The sequence below is a fragment of the Lithobates pipiens genome, unplaced genomic scaffold, assembly GCF_037356315.1.
Source record: "Lithobates pipiens isolate NorthernLeopardFrog02 unplaced genomic scaffold, aLitPip1_a1.2 Scaffold_30, whole genome shotgun sequence".
NCBI lineage: Eukaryota > Metazoa > Chordata > Amphibia > Anura > Ranidae > Lithobates > Lithobates pipiens.
Window position 1 is genome coordinate 165383139 of NW_027507791.1, and position 13646 is coordinate 165396784.

Consider the following 13646-nt stretch of genomic DNA (forward strand, 5'->3'; position numbering starts at 1 on the left):
TAATGATTTTTCCTTCACAGAATGAGGGTCTGGGGAAAAAAAAAAAAGAAGGCAGAACAATATCTTGGCTTACATGAAAACCTGATATTACTTTCAGTAGGAATTTAGCATGAGGTCGTAATACAACCTTTTCTTTATGCAGAATAAAATATGGCTCTTTACAAGAAAGAGCAGCCAACTCTGATACTCTTCTAGCAGAAGATATTGCAACCAACAAAAAAAAAAAAAAAAAAAAAAGAACTTCCTTGTCAAGAGGACCAAAGGAATATCTCAAATAGGCTCAAAAGGCTGCATTTGTAAAGACGATAGGACTAGATTTAAGTCCCAAGGGTTGAAGGGGGATCTAACTGGGGGATTAATCCGTGTTAACCCCTGAATAAAGTTACGAACCAGAGAATGTGAAGGAAGTGTTCATTGAAAAAACACTGATAAGGCCGACACTTGGCCTTTGATAGTACTCAAGGCTAGCTTCATCTCTACTCCCATTTGTAAGAATTCAAGGATCCCACCTATGACATTTTCTGGGGTGCCAAACCCTGGATTCACACCAGGAGACATATGCCTTTCAGACGCTATAATATATAATTCTGGAGGCCAGCTCCCTAGTATTAACCATAGTAGAAACTACTGAAGTTGACAGCCCACGGTCCTTTAGAATGTGGGTCTCAATAGCCAAACCGCTAAAATTTAGCGCTTGTAAGGTAGGATAGAATGCCGGACCTTGCAAGAGAAGGGCTGGCCACAGTTGTAGGGTCCAAGGATCCCCTAGCGCCATTTTTATGATCTCAGCAAACCAAGATCTCCTGGCCACAAGAATTGCCTCCTTCCCTTCTCCTGCGAAGAAGCCGTGGAAACAGCAGAACAGTAGGGAATGCATAGATCAGCGAGAACTGATCCCAAGGAAAGACCAAGGCATCTACCGCATGCCATCGGATCCCTTGTCCTTGACACAAAGTTGTCGATCTTGTTGAGCCTGGATGCGAACAGATCCACGTCCGGACCCCCCCCCCCCATTTTTGGCATATTGACGGCATGATGGAAACATTCTTCCGGGAACAATTGTTAGCCAATCAGGTAGCCCGCCTGCCAATTCTGTATCCCTGAAATATTGCTTTCTGCCCAAGAAAGAATATGATTCACCTCTCACTGGGCAGCATGACTTGTCGTCCCCCTTGGTGATTGATGTAGGCCACTGCTGTGGCATTGATTGATTGAATCCAGATAGGATAATTTCATAGTCTGAGCGTCCAGGCCTCTAGGGCCAGGTGTACTGCCAGAATATCTAGAATATTGATGGGCAAGATCCTCTCTGAGATGGACCATTTCCCCTGGACAGATGCTTCTTCCAGGACTGCTCCCCGACCTAAAAGGCTGGCATCTGTTACTACCTTCCAGGTGACTGGCAGAAAGGATTACCCTTTTTGAAGATTCTTGGATATCAACCACCAATTGAGGCTCCCACACTGGGGGGTAAATGCATCGGAAAGCCCAGAACATGGACCTTCTTGTTCCAAGTAGGTAAGATACTGTTTTGTAGCAGTCTCAAATGAGACTGCGCATAAGGAAAGGCCTCAAAAGAAGCCATCCTCTTTCTCAACAATTTCCTGCAAAGATGAATAGAAGGAATTTTCTTTGTTTTGACCACGGGGATCAGTTCCTTTATGGAACCGATCCTTTTCAGGGGCAGAAACACCCTCTTTTGAGCTGTATCTATGATCAGCCCCAAGTACGGAAATCTCCTTGATGGTTTTAAGGAGGACTTTTATAGGTTCAGAATCCAACCTATGTCTTGCAGGTAGCTGACTGTGGTGACCATAGTTTGGTTTAAGCGGGCTACCGATTGATCTATCAAGAGCAGATAGTCTAAGTAGGCTAGTATATATATACCTTTGGCCCTTAACCTGGCTAAAAGTGGAGCCAGGATCTTTGTAAACACTTGAGGTACAGTAGCCAGTCCGAAAGTTAGAGCTACAAACTGAAAGGGGCGATTTTCTACCTTGAAGTAGAGAAAATTCTGATGAGCTAGGAAAATTGGCCCATGAAGATGTCAATTGACGTTCTCCCCCTGTAAGAAGGAGACTACTGATCGGACTGACTCCATGCGAAAGGAATGGATGTTTAAAAAAATGGTTTAGATATTTGAGATCTAAAATGGGTCTGACATCCCCGTTTGGTTTTGGAACTATGAACAGGTTTGAATAACAATCCAAACCTCGCTCTGACATCACCCCTTGAGATAAGAGATGATCCAGAGCTAGAGAGAGACTTCTTTTTCATTGGATCTTTGGGAACGTTTGATCTGAGAAAACGAGGATACAGGAACTCTGAACTCTAGTTTCTAACCTAGAGAAATTGAGGCAGCCACCCATCTGTCTTGTCAATGTTCCTGCCAGGCTCTTGAAAACTACAGAAGCCTTCCCCCCACCCCTGCGAGCGGGGGCGTCCCTTCGTAAGGAAGCTTTCGTATTTTGTTTTGTGGGCTTCCTCCCCTAGGTCCTCTTTTGGCCCTGGGACTGACCGAGAGGTTTACTTCTAGAATCTGATGATGGAAGATGTTGGCAGGCAGCTGCCCCTGGAACTGAAGTAGTACGTTTAAAAGTAAAATGTTTAAACTTTTTCTTGACTGGTAAAAGGGAACTTTTTCCGTAAGAAATTCTTTGGATATACTTATCTAGATTGTCTCCGAACAATTGTCCACCATGAAAAAGGAAACTGGCCAAGAGCTTTTTGCATGGCGCTTCGGCTGACCAATTTTTCAACCATAGGAATCTACGCCGTGTACCAGCCCTAGCATAAGCCATGAGGCCTGGAGAATAGAATCTCTCATAGTGTCTACTGTGAAACACAATGCTTCTGAAATACCGGCCAAATCCTGGGCCTGCTGATCGGGAATAACCGAGTACCATCTGTAAAGAGATACTCTGATCACTGCCAGCGCAGGTTGAACGACAGAAGCTGCGAGAGAAATATAGTTCTTAAAAAGGAATTCCAACTTTTTATTTGTTAGATAATTTAACATCTGAGCATTGCTTTATTTACAGAGGATATAGCAGCATCAATTGCTGGAATCTCCTATTTTATTTTATAAAAATCTTCCTCCATAGGATAAAGTATAGAAAACTATTTTTGAGGGAAAATTTGTTTATCTGGGTGCTCCCATTCAGAATACATAAGCTTACTTAACCACGCATGGATAGGAAAAGAATGATCAGATTGAGGAGGCTTTAGTGAACCCAAACCAGACGTGGGCTCATCAACTGACTGTGCTGCTGGCAGTGAAAAAGTAGAGCGGACCAACCCAGTGAGAGATTGTACCAACAATCTTTCCTGCGTACCTGATATTTCTGTATCAGGTTCCTCAGACGCAGACACATTAGCCTCTTCCTGGTGTTTAGAAGGCAAATCATCATCTTTTGCTCCTCAGAATGAAGGTCCTGAGCAACGGACGGGGATCTGCTACGCTTAGCCCCAGTCTGGAATGCAAATAAAGCATACATTTTTTGCTCCAAGCTTAAAATGGTTGAAGAAAAAACATCCTGGGTAATATACATAGGGGCTGCAGTGTCAAGAGCAGCTGCAAGACTTGCCCCTCCTGATGGCTCACTCTCAGGGGATGATTACATCTTTTTTGAGATGTTACTAGGCTGCAGTGTGACTGTAGGAGTCTTAATAGAGCCTCCCTTTGAGGTGTTTTTTTTTACCCCCCCCCCTTCCAATCATAGCCCGATGCACAAAGCAGAGGTACTAACAAAAGGAGTGCATCAATTGCATGAGCAATAGTCCAGCTTAATTGCTGCTATTAATGCTCAGCCTGATGCTGTAAATGTGTCAAGGAGAATGCCTGTGTCACCAAATCTTTTTTTTTAAAAACACCTCCCCTGCTCCTGTGTCCCCCAGCAGCATGAACAGACACAATAGTGCCCTTTTAAAAGCCTCCCTTTCCGCGCTGGACGTTGAGGAAGAGCACACGGCGCTAAGACCCTCCACCCGCCATCTTCGTGCTGCTGACCCTATGGAGGACCCCAAGCAGAGACAGGCATGATGGGGGGGGGGGGGAGCTGGAAGACGCTGAGCGGCATCCCTTCATGACGTTTTTTTTTTAAAACAGCGCTTTTTCCCCCTGAGAAGGGGGAGAAAACAGGCTGCACATGGGGCGTCTGGTGGGGAGAGGACACTCCCCCCCCTTCAGGCTTACCAGAGGAGGAAGAACTTCTGCTTCCTGGATCACATTGTGGCTGAGAAGCTTGAGTCACCTAAGTGAACTAATTTCTTCTCCCCCACATAAGACTCCCTCCATACATAAAAGACATACCGGATTTGCTGAAACATGTGACGGGGACCCATGTTCCCCCAGACGCCCTACTTGTTGCTACTGACAATACCATTTTTTTTATTCTAGTATCCCGCAGGAGTGGGGCGTCAGGCGTCCTTTCTTATGGAACAGCATAGACCATCTGGCCACTCAGTTTGTTTTGAATCTACTTACTTTTTATTTGGACTAAAACCTATTTTGTGCTTATGGATCAATTTTCTTCAAATTCAGGGAGTAGCTATGTGCACCAGCAATGTGCATCATCTTACGCAAACCTATATTTAGGTGGCTGGGAGAGAGAAATCTTCTCTAGTGAAGTGTATGCACCATGGCTCCCCTACATTCTCTACTGGTTCCAGTACACAGATGACCTACTGGTCATCTGGAGCAGTACAGAAAAGGACTGACTCATATTTGAAACAACTTAACCACTTCCCGACCAGCGCACGACGATGTACGTCGACAGAATGGTACGGGCAGGCATATTGGCGTACAGGTACGTCCAATACTCAATGCCGCCCTGCCATCGGGAGCGCGCCATCGGGAGCGCGCCGCCGGCAGCGCGCTCCCGCGCTGGTCGGGACCCCCGTGAGTCCGGTCATGGGACGCGCGGACTCGATCGCCGCGGGCATCCCCGCGATCGTCTCACGGAGCGGCCGAATGGAGGAAATGCTGTATAAACAACATTTCTCCATTCTGCCTAGCAACTAGTGACGCTGATCTCTGCTCCATGTGATTGGAGCAGAGATCAGTGTACACTAAATGAAAGCCCAACCCCCCCCACAGTTAGTAACACACCCCTAGGAACACTTAAAGCGGTTTGGTACCTAAAAATGAAACTTCATGTTATTAAATTCACCAGATAGCCTACTTAGCTAAACGAACCCTGAAAAAAAAAATATTCTTTACTTACCTTTTATTTCTGATGTTTCTGCTGACTTCCTGGTTGTCCTCCCGTGGGAGTAGGCGTGGTTATTGTCCTCGCAATGGTCCCTGGGAAATTTCTAAGCCATTTCCCAAGAATCCATGGGGGACAATGAAATTGCGAAAACTCGCGAGATTTTGTTAGGACGCCGGTCACGTGACGAGGGCGTGTACGAATTTGCCATTTTTAAAGTGGGCAGGCAGCTGTATCTGCCATTACCACTATTGCACACTGAGCATGTGCGAGATGGAGCTGAGCATGCTGGGAGCCGAGCGTCATCGATATACAGGAAGTAAATGCCTGTGGGCTTCAGACGCCCACACTTAAAATGGAAAACGCCAGAGCAGTTTTTTAAAAGTCATCCCGAGGAAAAGAATCGTCGCGCCGGGGGTCAAAAAAACGCCGGACGTGGATGCTAAGCGAAGGTAGCAGTCGCCCACCTGGGACACAAGTAAGAAAAAAAAAAAAAAAAGAGCGGAATCCCCCTTTAACCCCTACACTGTCACCCACTGGTTAACCCTTTCACTGCCAGTGTCATTTACACAGGAATCACTGCATTTATATAGCAGTGATTACTGTATAAATGACAATGGTCCCAAAAATGTGTCAAAAATGTCCGATGGGTCCCCCACAATGTCGCAGTCACAATAAAAATCGCAGATCGCCGCCATTACTAGTAAAAAAAAAAATAATAAAAGATTATTAATAAAAATGCTATAAAACTATCCCTATTTTGTAAACACTATAACTTTTGCGCAAACCAATCAATAATCGCTTATTACGATTTTTTTTACCAAAAATATGTAGAATAATACGTATCGGCCTAAACTGAGGGAAATTTTTATTTTTTTTTATATTTTTGGGGATATTTATTATAACAAAAAGTAAAAAATAATGCGTTTTTGTTCAAAATTGTCTCTCTATTTTTGTTTATAGCGCAAAAAATAAAAACCGCAGGGGTGATCAAATACCACCAAAAGAAAGTTCTATTTGTGGGGAAAAAAAACGTCAATTTTGTTTGGGAGCCACGTCGCACGACCGCGCAATTGTCAGTTAAAGCGACGCAGTGCCGAATCGCAAAAAGTGGTCTGGTCTTTGACCAGCAAAATGGTCCGGTCTGCAAGTGGTTAATATCAATAAAGTACAATCTAAAATGTACCCATAAATGAGCAAGGTACAGGTATACTTCCTAGACCTAAATATTTCTATTGGATCTGATGCATATCTTTAAAACAGATCTATATAGAAAACCGAGCACGGGCAATACTTTACTCAACGCCAGTAGCCTAAATCCCAGATCCCTAGTCAGAAGTATCCCTTAATACATAAGGTTACAGAAGAATTGCACCTCGGAACTAGATTTTGAAAAACAAGCTGACCTGCTGCAACATAGACTACTAGCAGTGGGATATTCAGACTTTAAAGACATTCGTATAATAGAGCCAAGACCAGGTTGAGAACTTCCTTACTATAGGGTACTTTGCCTAAAAACGCCATAATCAAACTGTAGGTCTAATTACAAGATACCTGTCAAATAAACCACAATTACGATCTCCAAAGAACTGGCATTTTCTCACAGATGATTACACGGTCTCTAAATATGTCAAAGAGACCCCCAAACTCATCTTTAGGCATGCCACTATGCTTAGAGAACAGTTAACATCTAGTCACTATATACCACATAGAAACGACAAATCTCTACAACCCGGTACTTACCGCTGTGGTAGCTGTTCACAATGTCCCAGAGTCCAGGAGGGCCCTGGCATGAGACTACCCAATGGTCAGTGGCAAAGATCAAATACCTTCTCAAACTGCTACACAGAGGGGGTTATATATATTATGACCTGCCGCTGTGGAACAGTCTACATTGGCAAAACGAACCGATGACTGGGACAAAGAATTGGAGAACATACTTACTACTTAGGTAGTGGTAAAATCATCAGTTACAAGACATATTAGTCTTCACCACAAATATCATACGGAAATGGTCCTCCTTTGTCTTTGAGGTCATTTTACCAGATTTCAGGGGAGGGAATTGGGACAATCATATATTCCAATGCGAGACCCTATGGATCAAATGTCTAAACGCGATGGTGCAACCTGGACTCAATGAGGTTCACTCATACAGACCTTTTGTGAGTTTGTATTAAAGCTTCAATCTGAATTTGGTCCAACATCTCCATTGGTTACTCCTCACTTTTCTTTGCCCTATTTTTCTCTCCTTTTCCTTCTATGTATTTTGCTGTTTGTTGTCCGTAGCCATTTGCCACACGCGATCCAGGATTTAACACAATTGTGGTGCATCTAAGTCCAGAGCATTGACGTTGAATATTGTATGAAGGTTACATGTTAAAGTGTATTTTTCCAATAGGTTATTTTTGTCGGTTTAATAGTCTTATGTTTGCTTGCAGTGTTCTCCCATATGCGTTCTTAGGCATATGCCCTCCACTATGGTGGCCTGGGGCATATTGGGAGTTCATGGTTTCAACATGGCCAATTGGCGTAGGCTGCCCTTTGGTGCTTTTTCCAATTGCCCATTTCCAACATGGCCACCACAGGCCCTGCCCACTGTGGATGTGGTTGTTTGTACGATGACTCAGCTCTGTCAGTTCTGGCGCATGCGCGATGCTACAGTGAGGAATGGGTTACAGTTATCTGTGGCACACCCCCTCACTGTCCATTGGGCGGTAGGCTTGCTGGAGAGGATGTCTTTCCCTCTATGCGAAGATTTGCCAGAGCAAACGTGCGCACTGTGTTGGCGGGCCCGTTAACGTCACACGCCGTGCTGCATATACCGATTACATTTATAGGCTGGGATTACCACTGCACTTCTTTATCCATAGGGTAGTCTATGTGAAACATGTAAACCTAACTTCTCCCTCTACCTTTGCAATTTTCTGGATGGTGAGCATTGAACAACCCCATATGCATAGTAACTGTCATATGTGTATATCTTAATTTTAATCCTGATAACCCTTTGTCTGCTTAGCCCAGGTATACCGTTGATGCATAATATATTTGGGAACCCCATACGGACATAGATCCATCCATAATCTGCACAGTTTTCATATACTCACTCCTTGAGATTCCTTCTATCATCCAGGGTTTTATGCTCTAGGGGTGTGGATTGCTGATTAGCATGTTTGTCTTTGTTTCTTCTTGCAGTGGTTTATCCGTTTTTGAAAGAGAACCTCCTTGCCACGATTCAGTGTTCATTTTGAGAGGCTCTGACCTAGACTCAGTGCACCTGTCATTAGGTGCCTTATCAAGAATGTACATCTCTGTGAACACTAGGAGGGTTATTTGCTAATGGAAAATCCAGTTTGCACTACAAGTGCACTTGGAAGTGCAGTCACTGTAGATCTGAGGGGGACATGCAAGGAAAATAAAAAACAGCATTTTAGCTTGCACATGATTGGATGATAAAATCAGCAGAGCTTCCCTTCATTTCAGATCTTCCACTCAGATTTCCAGTGAGTGCATTTTCCTATATAACCCCATATGTGTTCCACCAGTATGCATGTTATCTGAGAAAATTATTTTATTTAAATTATATATTTTTAGCCAGAGAACAGGGCGTTTCCCTGTGTTATGTGTATTGCCTTCTGACCATGTCCTGAATCTGTATCTAAATGTTTATAATTAGTCTCTCTCTCTCCACTCTCTATTATAGTACTGAATGTGATGACTGCTTTATAATTTCATAAAATAAGCCCCCGAAGAATCGGCAGATGGTATTTGTTAAAGTTAACCATGGTTTATGTCCAGAGATCACTCCATCTGTGGTTTTTCTAGAGCAGAATATTTAGGACACTAGATAATGTGCCTAATTTTAACCACTTACAGACAGGAAGATTTTCCCCCTTAATGACCAGGCCATTTTCTGAGCTAAGGCATGTGCCACTTAACTGACAATTGCATGGTCGTGCGAGACTGTACCCAAACACAGTTTATGTCTTTTTTTTCCCCACAAATAGAGCTGGTTATTAGTTTTTGTGCCATAAACAAAAAAAAAAGCGACAAATATAATTTTTACTTTATGCTATAATAAATATCTCCCTCTCGCCCTCAAAAAATAATTCTTCATCAGTTTAGACCAATATGTACTCTTCTACGTATTTTTGGTAAAAAAAAAAAAAAAATGCAAGCAGCATATAGTGATTGGTTTCCGCAAAAGCTATAGCGTCTACAAAATAGGGTTATAGATTTAGGACATTTTTATTTTTATACTAGTAATGGCGTGAGCTGCGATTTTTAGTGGGACTGTGACATTGCGTTGGACAAATCTGACAATTTTTGGACCACTGGCATTTATACAGCGATCAGTGCTTCAAAAAAAAAATAGGATTTCTGTACTCACCGTAAAATCCTTTTCTTTGTAATTCACCGACCGACACAGCTCCTCTCTGTAACTAAATGGGTTTGTTAGCCTGTCACCAGGAGAACAAGGCAAAATTGTAATACAATACACAGAATTGTCAGTAACGCCCAGGGGGCGGACCCTGTGCTAACAACCCTCCCTGCTGCCATAGCAGCCTCAGTACGTCAACAACCAGTATAACGTAGAGAAAAGGAGGGGTGGGTGCTGTGTCGGTTGGTGAATTACAGAGAAAAGGATTTTACGTTGAGTACAAAAATCCTATTTTCTCTTATATTCACCCACCGATACAGCTCCTCTCTGTAACTAAATGAGACGTCCCCAAGCAGTGCCAAACGAGGGGTGGGGGGAAAAAAAACAGCATAAAAACGTCATCCACCGTGGCACGTGGGAACTAGTGAAACTATACCCACAAAAAAACAGCAGCACACAGAAAAACACACCGCCACATAACCGGGTATCCTCAACAGGAGAAAACCCCCAACACTGCAACCTTTTTGCTGAAGCAATGCAACAGTGCATTAACAAAGAGTACTGTGTTTTTAACCCAAAAAAAACAGGAAAAAATTTAAATTGCAACTACACGGCCGCCTGCAAAACAGGCATCAGCCAATGCACTGACGTCTACCTTGTAGAACTTGGTAAACGTATGGACAGACGACCAGGTCGCCGCCTTACACACCTGAGCGTCCGGCGCTTGGTGTCGGAAGGCCCAAGACTTCCGATTGCCCTTGTAGAGTGGGCCGTGACCGGAAAGGGGGGCACCTGCCCCTTCAAGGCGTAGGCTTGTACTACAATCTGTCTGATCCACCTGGAAACGGTGGCAGATGCAACCGTCATACCCTTCTTTGGACCAGTCACCGAAACAAACAGCGAGTCTGACTTCCGAAAGGGAGCCGTTGCAAATACACTTTTAGAGCTCTAACCACATTGAGAGCGTGAAGGGCCACCTCTTTGTGGTGCTTCGGCTTAGGACACAATGATGGCAATACAATGTCCTCATTGATATGAAAGGCCGAAACCACCTTCGGGAGAAAGGACGGTTGCGGACGCAACACCACCTTATCCCTGTGGATGACCAGATAAGGAGACTTGCAGGACAAGGCCGCCAATTCCGAAACCCTCCTGGCCGAAGTGATGGCCACTAGAAAGACCACTTTCTGTGAAAGGGTCAACAGGGGAATCTCCCTGATATTCTCAAACGGCGGCTTCTGAAGTAGAGGTAACGGTGGACGCACCGGAGGGACTACATGTTGTACCCCCCTGAACAAAGGTACTCACTAATGAATGAGACACCAAGGGGTCGCTGAAAAAAAAGACAGCCGGGGCTGAAATTTGCCCCTTAATGGTGCTCAATGCCAATTTCTGGTCTACTCCTTGTTGAAGAAACAGCAGGATCCTGGATATAGAAAAGGAGCGCGGATGCCACCCCTTCTCCTCACACATGGAGATGTAGGCCTTCCAGGTACGATGGTATATCTTCCGTGAAGAAGACTTCCACACCCTCAACATAGTCGGAATCACCGAGTCCGACAGACCCTGGTTCCTCAGCACCTGTCTCTCAATAGCCATGCCGTTAAAGCCAGCGATGGTAAAGCAGGGTGAAAGATTGGACCTTGAGATAGGAGTGACTCTCGCAGCGGCAGTCGCCAGGGAGCGTCTGCCACCAGACGCACCAGGTCTGCGTACCAGGGCCGCTGAGGCCAATCTGGGGCCACCAGGATTATTGGAATCCACTCGGCTTCCACTCTGCGAAGCAGATGTGGCAACAGTTTTAGCGGAGGAAAGGTGTAGATCAGCCAGTACTGATCCCACGGAGCCACCAGCGCATCTGACACATCTGCCCGCAGATCTCTTGTCCTGGACACGAATCTCAGCACCTGATTGAGACGGGAGGCTAACAGATCCACATCTGGTGTGCCCCATTTCAGGCACAGCACCCTGAATATCTCCGGATGCAATGCCCATTCTCCTGGGTCCAGCATCTGTCGACTCAGATAGTCTGCCCGCCAATTGTCCACCCCCGGGATGTAAATGGCTGACAGGGCCGAACTTGTTGCTCTGCCCACCGAAGTATGTGAGCGACCTCCCAAGCAGCGGCTGAGCTTCTTGTTCCCCCTTGGTGATTCATGTATGCCACAGCCGTGGCATTGTCCGACTGTATCCTGATCGGATGCCCTTTTAGACTCACCGACCATGTGTGGAGGCACAGCCTGATCGCTCTCCATTCAAGCAGATTGATCGGCAACTTGGATTCTCCCGTCGACCAGAGGCCCTGAGCCGACTGAACACCCATCACTCCACCCCAGCCGGATAGGCTGGTGTCCGTGGTGATCACCGTCCACTGACCAAATCACCAGGATCTCAACCATCATAGCAGGGATTGTCTGACTGACTGGCTCACCTGGATCGAGCGATCCAAGGACAAAGGAGATTTGTCCCATTTTGACAAAATCTCTTTCTGCAAGACCCTGGTGTGGAACTGGGCATACGGCACAGCCTCGAAGGCAGCCACCATGAGTCCCAGGACTCGCATGCAAACACGAAGTGATGACCGCTCGCGATTCCACAGTAGGTTTATCGCGGCTATGAGGGTCTGCACCTTGTCTGAAGGGAGAAAGACACTCGCTTCCCTGGAGTCCAGCAGCAAGCCTAGGTACTAAAGGCACTGGGGTCGGTACCACCACCCACTTCTTTAGGTTCAACAGCCACCCAAATTCTTGCAAAGTCTGCATAGTGATTGCAACATCCTCCACTAATTCTGAGGCGGAAGATGCTCTCAGGAGGAGATTGTCTAGGTATCCCACGATCACAATCCCGAGTTGTCGCAACAACGTCAAAACTGGAGCCAATACCTTGGTAAAGACTAGGGGGGCTGATGCCAGGCCAAATGGTAGCGCCACAAACTGGTAGTGGGCTTCCCCAACTGCAAAACGCAGAAACCTTTGATGCCGCAGACATACGAGTATGTGCAGGTACGCATCCTGGATGTCCAAGGATGGCAGGGAGTCCCCTTGATGGAGTGCAGTGACTACTGAACGAACTGATTCCATTCTGAACCTCTGCACTTTTACAAACTGATTGAGGGCTTTCAGGTCCAAGATCGGACGTACCCCTTCCTTCTTGGGGACCACAAACAGATTTGAGTAGAATCCCAGGAAGCGTTCCGATTCCGGAACTGGTACAATCACCCCTTGACTAAGCAAGTTCCCTACCACCCCCAATAGGGCCTCCGGGCAAACCGGGGACACGGGTATGCTGGAGGGGAAGAATCTGTTAGCGGCCAAGAGAAACTATCTTGTAGCCTGTGGAAATCAGATCGCAGACCCATTGGTCGGATAATCGGGAGGACCACTGGGCTGCAAACTCCCGAAGGCGAACCCCCACCCGAGACATGGGTGGGAGCAAACCTTCATGCGGTAGCACTTTTGGTCGCAGGCTTGCTAGGCTTGCGATGCCAGGGGCGCTTGTGTCTGTCCGTGGCCCTCCTGTCGGGCTGGGGAAGATTCGCCGAAGTCCCAGTCGGCCGAAAAAGATGTTTGCGAGTGGAAAAAAAGGGCCCTTGCCTGCGGCGTGGCTCCTTGGGCTTCCTGGCTTGTGGGAGTTACTCTTACCACCGGTGGCATTTTTAATAATGTCATCTAATGAGGCCCCAAAGAAACGGTTGCCAAGGATAGGAAGATCTGTCAAGCCTTTTTTGGATGCCTGGTCAGCAGACCAGCATTTTAGCCAAATCAGGTGCCGCAGCACCACAGCTGACACTGAAGCCCTGGATAACAAGGGGAGGGTATCCAGGGACGCGTCACAAACGTACTTGAGGCCTTGCACTAGTTGGTCCGCCAATTCCACGCAGACAGGTGAAGCCTTTTGCCCTCCCAATACGCGGTGCAAAAGTTTTGTCCACTCAGTTAGTGTCTGTGACACAAGTGCAGATGCCAGTACTGGCCGTATGACCCCTCAACCGTGTACAAGGAACAAGCCACTGCCTCGGCCTCCCTGTCCGTGGGATCCTTGAATGCAGGAGTCCCCTC

The 13646-nt window shown here is 46.0% G+C and overlaps 1 protein-coding gene across 1 annotated transcript in view; it reads right to left on the reverse strand.

The window, feature by feature from the left end:
• Window positions 1-13646, reverse strand: part of RTF1 (RTF1 homolog, Paf1/RNA polymerase II complex component) — a 520646-nt gene that overhangs the window by 1932 nt on the left and 505068 nt on the right. The gene's annotated exons all lie outside the window — the stretch shown is intronic.